Below are 12,045 nucleotides of genomic sequence, written 5' to 3'. Positions count from 1 at the left end.
TTTTATCCAAAGTAACGTACAAATGAGGTACAATCCAAGCCACAGTACATTAAAGACAACCCTTTGAGAATAAAGCCTCAACATTCAGTGCTACGCTCCAGCTGACACAAATGCCACAAGGTTTGCAGGTCCATAAAAGAGCATACAAGTGCCTGAAAAGGATCTTTTTTGAGGAGGAGTGTGAGAAACAAGCTGTAGTTGCAGAGTTGCATCAGAAAAAATGAATTCCTTGTGTTTGGATTGCAGTAAAGACATATTGTATATCACCTAATGCTGCTTTGGGAAAATAGCAGAGTTCTGTGGAAGCACAAGCAAACATCATGCTGTGGCCTCGTAGATAGTACCTGTTGGCAAGATGAATTCATTGGTGCAAGAACAACTTGTACAAGCATTTGTTTTTTAAGAGGATACTTTGCCGATGTGGCAAACTTCCCTCCATCTATCCAGTGCCTAGATATCCCTCCTCGCCCACGGCGAAACTCTGCCATCTGACGTAGTTTGAGTCATCTGCTGGAGTTTCGCTGACTCTCAGGCTGTTGCTCGAACAGCAGGAGACATTTTCATGTTGCCTGCTATGCATGCCATCGGACACTTAGTAAACAATAGACACGTATTTCAGTGTCGTGCTTAGCTGTAATAGTGAGAGTTTGTGAACAGGAAGTGGGCTTGGATTTCTCAAGGAAAGACAGTGATTTCAAATGCAATAATAATTGATGTAACACTATCACTTATCCTATATGGTCAGTTTTTGTAGTATACTGCACACCAGTGGTTCCCAACTGGTCCAGCTCTCTCCTTAGTCATTAATTCAAGGTCCACACAGTTTGATATGTTCAGCGTCATACAGCTAGTTTGCTGTCTCTGTCAAGTAGCTGTCCGTTGGGCACTCACTCTACAGCAGGAAACAGCACTTCAAAATAAAAACTCTTGCGGTCCATTCAGAATAAACACGCAACCCACTTTTGGACTGCGACCCACCAGTTGGGAGCCACTTACACAACAGCTACATGTACTTTCTGACACGTACAATGTCAACAGCATAATGTCTGCTAATGCACTTAGAAATGACAAGTGATACAAAACCATGACAACGAAGTATGTTTTTCCCTCTTTGTCGACTACCTACCATCACAAGCAAGTTCAGCTATTCTTTCTCAGATGTTCTTCTTACAGTCATTACCTTTCAAATCTTCATTTGTCAAAGAGGACATTGTATTGTCAGATCAATGTCCTTATTGTTATGTGACAGTTTGAGGAGAATTATGACAATGACATCCGAGAAAACAACCCTGTCTCGCTTCAGTGTCGTCGAAATCTGGCGCTTGGGCAGTGACTTGCGGCGTCAGACACTGACAAAAATGTCAGCATGATATGTGGTCAGTCGCCGTTATAGTTTAATGCTTCTTGGCGGCATCAAGGGGAATATTAAGGCTAACCCTGACTATGTGCTTTTGGTGCCTAAACCTAACCATGTCAATTCGCAGTGTTGTGCTGACGTAGTGTGTTTATTTTCTCAGAGACTGTATGTTAGCCGTACATTTCCTGTGAAAAGAAAGTGTAGTTTGAAAGTAACAGGCAGACCTTGACACTGTGTCCCAAAATGTCAACAACCAACGCACCCAGGGTACCTTGCACATTGTATCTGGACATGGAAAGTCCATGACCAAATGTCGATATGTGATGAGGTCAGGGTGAGAATGCATTGAAGAAAATACTGATTGTGTGAGCAAATTAAAGTCATTATTATATTGGTTGGCTTGTTTTTATTTGGCATCTGGAAATCGCAAAAAGCTGTGGAAGAAAAAAAAAAGCTTCCACTGTAATGAACAAAATTTTCAGATTCGGTGTGGATACAAAGAGAGATACAGATTTTTAAATTGACGTGTGATTTATTGGCATGCATTACTCACATTTCATCTGAAAAGATCTTTAATCTGAGTAAATTTGGAGATTAAATATGTTACAGAAACAAACTGACCAAAGCAAAGCATGGAGTTTATGCAAAACAAATATTCTCTTCATGATATTGTCATCCTCACAGCTATCAAATCACTGAGAGGTATGATAATATTCATTTTTTTTCACTTGGTATGATTTTATTGGTATATTTGACAATTTATTTACTACGAACAGTGATCACAGTGTAACATCATCTTTTGTAATGTGTAATATTCTCTTGTCCATCTCCTGACTGCCATGTCTCTGTCTCCCATTTAAGCCATGGACCGCTTTACTTTTCCAGCACTCCTTTTTATTTCTGTCAAAATACAGCACTGCGCTCATGACAAATTGTTTTCCACTGTATTAATAATGTGTTTGCGGTCTCCTGATACAACCACTGACACTGCAAAATTTGTTATGCTTTTGTCTGATGATTTCTGACAGCAGGACAGGAAACTCTACAGCGTGAAATTCTTCTTTTTCTGTCTTGGGTAACATTTATTCTAATGAAACTTGCCCATGAATGAGAACCAAGCAATTTACTCTTGTGCAGTAAAGAGAGTTTGTTGAATGTGAACACACATACAAGCAAAAAATGAAGCACATTGTTTGGGAAATAATGAACCATTGCCTAATTATTGTAAATTTACCTGAGATGATTCACATAAGCAGAAAAACCTCAGAGAAACCTCAGCCACACAACCAGCACATACATTTATATCTTCAGGACTAACTGGGAGTGGGAATGCTACTGCATGGCTGCACGCTGCTTGTCTGGTTGGTATCTGCCTCCCTCTGTGTGGTGACAGGGCTTTGGGGAATGAACAAACACATCTGCCTCGCAGAGGAAGTGTCTCAATAGGCACCACTTGGCTGCAGAAGGCAGAAAGGTGCCTACAGTGTGTGGGAGGATTAATCCACCTTGACAATTGTGCTGCAGAAGGTAGGCACAATGATGTTATACTGTCGCTTTCTGTGGACGCTCTTTGGCTGAACTGAGGCTGTTTTCATTATTTGGGATTTCAAGTGTATTTGTGTGGAGAGGTAAAAAAAAAAGTTTCCTGAGATATTCAACTCTGGAACAGAAGTGGAAAACTACTGGTACTGACTAAATAGAACTATACAGTAATTAGCTTATACATGAATGTCTTTTCATTTTCTCTATTTATTAATGTGATACATCAGTCTTGTTGACCGAAATGACGATCATGAATCCTGATTATTTAACGTTTTAAACATCATTATCGTTTGTTGTTGATTTTAATTTGATTTTTAATTATTCATCTATCTTTTTAATATTTGAATTGACAGAAATTTGTCTCACCTTCACGTTCTACCTAATAAACCTGTAATAGTCGTAAAAACGCTGCTCGACCAGAAAGGTTATTAGTCTGCAAGGTTTCATTGGTCGCTTTGTCGCAAAAAAACACAAAACAAAACATAACAAACCAACAAAAAAAACAAGCAAACATGAAACCCTATCAAGAGCTGCACCTCATCAAAATATATCAAAACCTATATGACTGGACCATGTGAATTTAATTTGAAAGGACAGACACAGGAAGTGTCCACGCTCTGCAGTCAGACAGGTGTCACGTTACAAACCAATCACAGCCGACAGATATCTTTCCCTTCTTCTGTAAATATTCAGTCTGATAAATACAGAGAAGCTGATCATGTTAGTGCAGGGCTACCCAGAGCTTTACATCTGTCCCACAGACGATAGGCCGACACACTGATAAACAGCTCCTGGAAGAAGATCAACTCTGCACTCAGGATTTCAGTTATGGTTGCTTAGGAACCTCAGACGCAACCTGCCGCTGCGCTCTTGAAAGCTGGCACAGAAAAGGTACAAGAGTAGCACCTAGAGCCTGACCATCTCCCAGGTGGTTAAAGACGCGGCATGTGTACAGCTCCTAATTTCCAGGGCTGGTATCTGCAGTTATTCCACAGGCTAGTTAATAACATGTCGGGCAGGAAATCCAAAGTGTGGGATCATTTTGAGAAGGTGAAGGATGAACCCAAGGTGATATGTAAACTCATCTTCATTGGTCGACTACAAACATGACGTATCATCTGAAACATGGAAGTAGCTACATGCCCATTAGCCCACAGCGTCATTAACAGGCGGCTCGCTCAGTGTGTGACGTGCACTTGTAGATAAAATATAGGCCTATATTAATGAAGGTTCATTAGTACGGTTTTGTGTTTCTCTGTAATGTAGCACAGTGTTAACAATGTTACTGATACTATTCTTTCTCACACCTTCAACTCAAACCACCAAAATATATCATTTAATCATTACATTAATATGATAAACATGCGGGCGACTAGTCGACTAATGGCCCTAAATGACAACTATTGGTCCCTTTGGAAAATTCTTAGTTTGGGGCCCAAAAACTTGCTTTGAATGGACTTTCTTCCCATCAAATAATCACAGTTTGTTATATACACCTGTGTAGTCTAAAGCAATGCAGTAGCCTTCCAACAAATCCTATTTTTCATTAAGCTAATGATGTTTAGTTCTTGTTTACACTGACATAAGTCGATTCAAGTCTTTGATCACTCTTGAGTAATTGGTGTTGGCGCTGGTCTTTACTGAAAGGTATTCCGATATTTTGATTGTCACCCACACTGGCAGCAAAAGCAGGCAAACAATTCCTGAAAGCCTGAGGCAGGAAGGGGAGTAATCAGGTGCAGGTGACAGTGATGGCTGGAATGCTGCAGCAGCTTGGCAAAATAGACAATCTGGCTGAGACTGGCTTTGTATTTACACTGTGACAGGCTGAATGAGGAGCAGCTGGGTACGCAGGTGACGGGGTCAGGTGATCTCAGGAGGAGGTAAACGCACTGAGGCCAACTAGAGGAATGGAACACTGAATGGAAAATTCCGGGAAAGACACAGTTGGGGAAAGAGAAGGAAGTGACTAAAGAGGCAGGCAGTGCAGACATCGTCATGACAGAAGGCCTGCTCTACGAATGGCTTCCAACATCCCTACAGGGTGGTCAGGGTGCCACCAAGAACTTGGACAAGGGATGACCTGGCTTAGAGGGACGGATGGTGGAGGACTGGGTCCAGAGAAATAAGTGACTGAGGCAGAGAGCAGGGGGAAAAAGAACTGGGCAGAGAAGCCTGACGGAGACAAACTGGAAAAGGCAGACTGAACAGATACAGACTCTTAAAGAGAAGGAGAAGCTCGAACTGGTAAGGGAACATGACGTGGGTCTGAAGGGGGCGCAGACTCTGAGAGAGGGACAGATGCAGGTTTGGACTATCTGGCACATACAAAGGCTGGAAGGTAGCTTTAGGCTCAGAATGTCCGGAAGAAAAAGGCACTGAATAAAATGCAAAAGCTGGTTCGAACAGAGGAGATGGGTTCAGGTTTAGACAGAAGCAGAAACAGCAACACATTCTCACTCTGAACTCAAATAGCGATGCTCAGTCGCTAAAAAACACATCATGGTTTGATTTAGAATAAGTAGTAGGGTTGTCATTAGGGCTGCAATGATTAGTCGACTAATCGATGACTAATCGACTATTAAAATAATCGGTGACAATTTAGTAGTCGACTAATCAGTTTGAGTCATTTTTCATAGAAAAGTACTATAAAAGTACCCCGAAATACTCTTATTGCAGCTTCTTACATTCAGATATTGGCAGCTCTACACACTCTCCTGTAACAGTGAACTAAAACCCTTTGGCGTGAGTACGAAACAAGACATTAGATGACATAATTTTAGGGTTTGGGAGAGACAGACCAACATTTTTCAACATTTTAACACATTTTTCTATAAAATGATTAGTCGACTAATCGAAGAAATAATCAACAGATTAGTCGACAATGAAAATAATCGTTAGTTGCAGCCCCAGTTGTCAAGTGACATACATAACATACATCACTAGAATAGTATGATATACATACCAGCATACTCATTGTTATTTCAATAAGTCAGTTGACTTTGGTTTAACACAGTACACAAACAGCGCTTTCCCAGGTGAAAGTCTGAAATTTGTTTGATCAGTCTACTTCCCCTCCCACCTGCCCTATGCAGACTTTCTTGCTCACCTTAATACAACATTTGCTTGAAGCATTAAAAAATGCAGCCTCCAGGTGCATCTCATACCAACTGCTAAAGGGTACCATGGTGCGTATGTATCTGACGCCGAGAGCCACTGACCGAGCATCAATATTTGAAATATTTGACGAGTTGGGAGTGAGACTGGGTCGGAAACAGTTTGTCAAAGACCAGTTGAGAAGCAGTTCAGGCATTGCCTGGGTCCAGAACTTTGAACCCATTATCTCCACTCAAGTTGACTGATTTGTCTGGCATCATGACATGAAACACAGGTTTCTTGGTGCTATCGATCCAGTGACCGCCACGGAAGGACACTATGCCATTGTCACACTATTGTCACTTCATGGCCAAGCTGTTGTCAGGCGTTTTTAAGCTGTGCACCAGTACCAATGTAGCCTGGAAATCCAGACCCAAATCTAAAAAGATTTAGGGTCTGGCTATGAGTAATGCAAATGGCCCCACTCAAGGGGCGGCACCAAGCATGCATTTATAAATATCACTGCACTCAATTGGATAACACTGCGACCAATCAGAACAATACATGGGGTGATGTATCCAGAGCTTAGCTACCAGCGGAGCTAACTGGTAGATTAGACTCTTGCCGTATCCGGTCAGCAAAACAGAAAAACGTCCTTCTTGCAAAGGAAAGATTCGAATGCCATCTTCTGTTCCTCTTTTAGAGAAAAAGCCAAGTCTAACTCGTTCATTGTAGCGGCCAAAGCCATTTCAAACAGCTGGTGTTCATCCGTAGCCATCTTGCAATGTTTACTGACTGATTCCGGACTTCATCATCACAGCGCTATCATCATCTGTTTAGCTCGCCTCTGGCCCGCCTATATCAGATACACCGATGTGATTGGTGCAGCTCGGCTCCAACGGCATGGGTAATGAGCATCATTACTGATTGCCAGAGTGACTCAATGAGCAAATTCAAATTGTGCTCTCGCGAGAACTCTGGATTTCCAGGGTAGTACTAGTGAGGAGTAATATCAACAATGGAGAGTGCATAGACAAGATAGACACTGCCATCAAGGCTGTTCTAAATCAACATATCTTCTCAATATCACTCAACATTCTTGTCTGTTTTTAGTTCGCTCTGCTACGATCTTAAAACCCTGGCAAAACCAGTATGTTGGCATGGCTATGCAACATATCCTTGAACTAAGAGTTGTAGGATATCTAACAAATTAGCACCCTGCAAATGATGTTACCTACTCAACGTGAAGTTATGTAGCTTAAAGAGGAAAAAAATGGTTTGACTTCCCTGCGTTATGGACTTGACAACATACCATAAAATAGCTCAAGGTCACTTGGTTTCACATGGTTCCGAACCTGTTTGTTTGACCCATCCACCATCCCAACCTGCCTCCTTATGTGGACTTTCGCTCCTTATACTACTTTCTTCTTTACTCCTGTCAGTGAATCCCTCTCCCCGACAGAAATTGGTAAGAGCAGAAGCAGTGTTAGACTAAAGATGGAAACTGAGTGTAACGTCTAGACAATTATTTGTGATATCAAGCAAGTTCAGGCAAATATCAGGCTCAAAGCAGACTCAGACTCAAATTAGAGACAGATTTTACAAGGGGAAAAAGGCAGCTGTCATAGAGAGGGATAAGGTGTAATAATTGCTTAAATATGGGAATAACAGCACACATTCTTAGGAAGTCTCTCAAGTTGGGGAATTAACAGTGAATAGAATAGTTGTGAAAATAAGGTTCCATGTATCGAAAAGCTTACGGCATTAGGTAATATACAGTATCCCCTCACTGCAGTCCAGACAGCTACATTTCCAAATGGCAGAGAATAATTCCACATCAGCTTCTTCATGGACCTGCAAACCTTGTGGCACTTGTGGAACGCTCAATGTTGAGGCACTTATTTTCAAAGGCTTCCTTGATCTGCTGAGGCTTGGACTGTACCTCATTTGTACATTGCCTTGGACAAAAGTGTCTGCATCTTGAGAGACAAGTTCAACAGCTGGCCAATTGCTGTGTGAAGCTGGTGTGAATGTAAGATTGTCAGTTTCAGAAAGGTACAGAAATTGTCAGATGCCACCACTCCAATTCTTAAGACAGAAGGGTGTGTGTGCATGTAGGGGAGGGGGTTTCTGAAGCTGTTCAACCGTCTGACAAGCAGTTATGATGAAGTATACTGGTGCCTTTGGACAGAGACAGTAGATTCAACATCAGATTTAATGCCAAAAAAGGTGCAATTAAAAGATAAAACGGATTTGTAAGGCCAGTGAAGTAGTGCCGCCTGAGTGGAGATGCTCTTAAAGTAAACAGTCAACTCTGTAAGTATCTATTTAAGTACTGAACTGTACACTAAATACTGCAGATTTTTCTTTAATCGTGTATCTATTTTCTTCCACATACCATATGTCTTAAATAAAGTGAGTTGTAACAGTAATATTTTAAATGGTTCCATTTTCACAGATGTGATCCAGTCAATAATTTCTGGCGGAATGAATACACTTGGTTTTATAATCAAAATCATGCTTCAATAAAACGTTCCTCTCACAGCAAAACAATTACAGCAATTGAGCTGTCAGCAAAGAGAGGGAGTCTCACATGAATCACTCACAGTGCTTCTGTTCACAGACAATGCTCAGTATCACAAAGTAGTCCTTGGTGGGTGTTTTCAGACACTTAGGATCCACTGTGGCACTCAACATAAAACGCTTTCCGAGGAATGGCATTGTGTTTCAGCACCGCAGCGCATTTATATTTCTGATAGGAAATGTCTCCACAGTCTGTATTGACACTGATAATATGTAACCCCAAACAAGGTGCTGGTCTGCGGGGAGATTATATGTGGTTTTCAAATCAAACTGCCAAAACCAGGACAGATGCTACATAATCCTGCTTTGAGCTGATTCATTCCTAAAAACACATACAGGGTGTTGAAGGGGAAATTAGAAATAAAAAGGTTCAATTTATTAAAGCTGCACTAAACAATATTTTAACAATGGATCAAACTTGTACTGTCATATCAGAGGATTATCACCTGACTCTGCAGGTTCTTGCAGCTCTACAAAGCTTTTTAGCACCTTTCAGCTCAACGTTTTGCTCTTTATACCCGTAACTTTAGTGTTGTGATCTTAATTGACTCTCACTGCTTTTGTTAAGTGTGTAATTTTCAAGTTTCCAGAACTTAAGCAAAATGTCCTCATTGCAAAAGTGAGAACTGTTGACTGTACCTTGATAAACACCAAAAAATATTCTTATCTCTGTTTGTAAATGCTAAATGGTTGGGTTAAAGGAATATTTCACCCCCAAATGACCCTTTGTATATCAGTTACTCACATCCTGTTAAACTGAATTCATGTAAGAGAGCTTTGTTTTTCTCACATGCATCCACAGTGTAAGAAGAATCCAAAAAACAAAGACTTTTCTTGATAAATGTAGTTATATGCGGTCCGTGTCTAACAAAAGCAAAACTACTGAAAAACAAACACACACACAGTTCATGCAGTACAAAATATTTGCTCAGTACTACCCCAACACATACATTTTTAAACTTTTGTATTTAAACTGAACTGGAAGTGAAATGTATCCATGCCCTCTGCCAAGCCAGACTCCATCGACAAAACAAGTAATTTTACCTCGCTGTACACAGTAGCTGCTGGTCTACCACTGCCTCAGTCACTTAGTTTGTGTTGTGTTGTTTGTGACTTTGATGTTTTAAAGGGTTAGTTCAGTTTCCCCAAAGTCACACAACAACACAAACAAACTACTGATTAAGGCAGTGGTAGACCAGCAGCTCCCGTGTTCAGCAAGGTAAAATTACTCTTTTTGTCAATGGAGTCTGGCTTTGAAGATAACATAGGTAAGTTTCACTTTTATTTCAGTTCCCTGTTGGAAAGGGCTGTTTGTTTGAGAAGTACTGAGGATACGACTGGATAAATGAGACTTGGATTATACTACACGAGTTGAGTTGAGCGTGAGAATTTGTAAACTGATGTTTTGATATAGTTTTGCTGTTGTTAAATGCAGACCCCAAAGTTTCCTTTAAAGTAAAGTGCTACAGAAGCTCTGATAAAACCAATGCACACCACCTGCTCTGCACCAAATGACAAACTGACACAGTTAGCAACTGGCTGATGAACATAGTGGAGCATTTAGGAACCAAAGAGCTAGATATTTCACTCAAGAGGTGGTGGAGACCAAAACTGAGCTACAAGTGCAGTGAATATTGTGTTTAATTCATTACATCCCTAGAAACACAAATCCAAATATATGCTAATATGACATCATATCTGCTGGCGACACGTTCTCACTCTGACCTTGTCACATATTGACGTTTGGTCATTGGCTTTCCACGTCCACATACGACGTGCAAGGTACCCTGGGTGCATTGGTTGTAGACATTCTGCGACACCGTGTCAAGTTCTGCCTGTTACATGAATTGTCTTCTTTCAAAATACACTTCTGATTTCACAGGAAATTTAAGTTTCCGTCAAAATAAATGCACTACGTCAGTATGACACCGCAAATTTTCTTTCAACAACAAACGCACATGGTTGGATTTAGGAAAAAAGAACAGGGTTTGGTTTTAGAATCTTACGGGACACAAACACCACTGTCTCAGGTGAAAGTCGGTGTTTGTTGGACCCATACACCACCCTCCCGTCTGCACCAGTCGGACTTTCGCCACCTTAACTTTTGTCCTTGTCCTGCTGTGTTTCTCCCTGAAACTGTCGGATACCATTAAACTATAACGGCAACCTGCCGCGTATCATGCCGATGTAAAAGGATGCCTTTTTTCATTGGTTTCTGACGCTGCAAGTCACTGCACTGATTACGCACCAGATTACGATGACTTCGGATTGAGACCGGGTTGTTTGCTAACAAATTTACAATATCAACTTATAGGGGTCTGCCCACTGGTCCGACATCCCATTGTTCCGACCATATTAAACCCATTGTTCCGAAGTCCCGTTGTTCCGAAATCATCATGATGCCCTGTGGTTAAGGTCTGGTTAGGTTTAGGCACAAAAACCACTTGGTTAGGGTCAGGAAAAGATCATGGTGTGGGTTAAAATGAAAAACAAAGTGGCAAACACATAAGCTGTGAGCCTGCTTCGCCTCAAGTCTTTCCCAGCTGACCCAGAGCCGGTCGCGGCGCATCATCAAGGCAGAAATACGCTCGCTGGGAGCCGTTCAGCACCGTGGAGAGCTCCCCACACAACCCCGACCCCACAGGAGGTTATGATGTTTCATTCTCTCCTATCTATGAAACTTGTATCTCAACCAGTAGCCAGTCCACTCAACCAGTCCTCTATGGTACACAAATACAATATAGCCTAGTGTAATCACATATCGGAACAACGGGACGTCGGACTAATGGGATGTCGGAACAATGCTACGGCACCAACTTATAAGGTGAAAAATAACAATAATGTGTTTACAGCATGTTCCACTGCCCGTTAGTGGTCACTAAATTAGTACTGCAGCTTGAAAGCAGAAACAAATCCTTGGTTTTGCTCCATTGTGATATATTAGAAAATAAAATTCAGTGATGGCATAAATGCTTTCAAGGTCTGATGAAAAACACAGCCAGAGCAAACTGTGGCAAGGTCATGTCCTCCTATGTTAAGAATAGTTACACTTAAGTGAAAAATTGCAGTTATCCTGGATTGTATGGCTCATGACTGTCCAGAGACAATAAAAGCTTTTACAGCAGTATTCAAAGGTAGTATGATCTAATACACCTACTTAACAGTTGGGTGGGGGGAAAAAAACGGAATGCATTATTGGCTTTTAATGGAGAATACGTTTACTGAAAATGACTCAGAGAAATGAAATGTTTAAAATATACAGCACAGAATTTTAGAGTAGCTAACATCAGGAAGGAGCCTCCAGAATATCAGAGGTGACCAGCTGCTATGAGTTCATATCACTGTCATATCAGTGACATCTGTTCTTTTGTTCTTTTGATTGCAATGCTATGCACAGTCAGCATTATAAAACACACTGCGTTAAATGTGTGTAGGCAATGTCAGAGAGGTAGAAACAAACAACACCC

The 12,045-nt window shown here is 41.2% G+C and overlaps 1 protein-coding gene across 1 annotated transcript in view; it reads right to left on the bottom strand.

Moving 5' to 3' along the window:
* Positions 1–12,045, bottom strand: part of znf385d (zinc finger protein 385D) — a 135,364-nt gene that overhangs the window by 71,212 nt on the left and 52,107 nt on the right. The window lies entirely within an intron of this gene.

The sequence above is a fragment of the Epinephelus lanceolatus genome, chromosome 10 (assembly GCF_041903045.1).
Source record: "Epinephelus lanceolatus isolate andai-2023 chromosome 10, ASM4190304v1, whole genome shotgun sequence".
Lineage (NCBI taxonomy): Eukaryota > Metazoa > Chordata > Actinopteri > Perciformes > Serranidae > Epinephelus > Epinephelus lanceolatus.
This window is presented reverse-complemented; position numbering and strand designations above follow the sequence as displayed.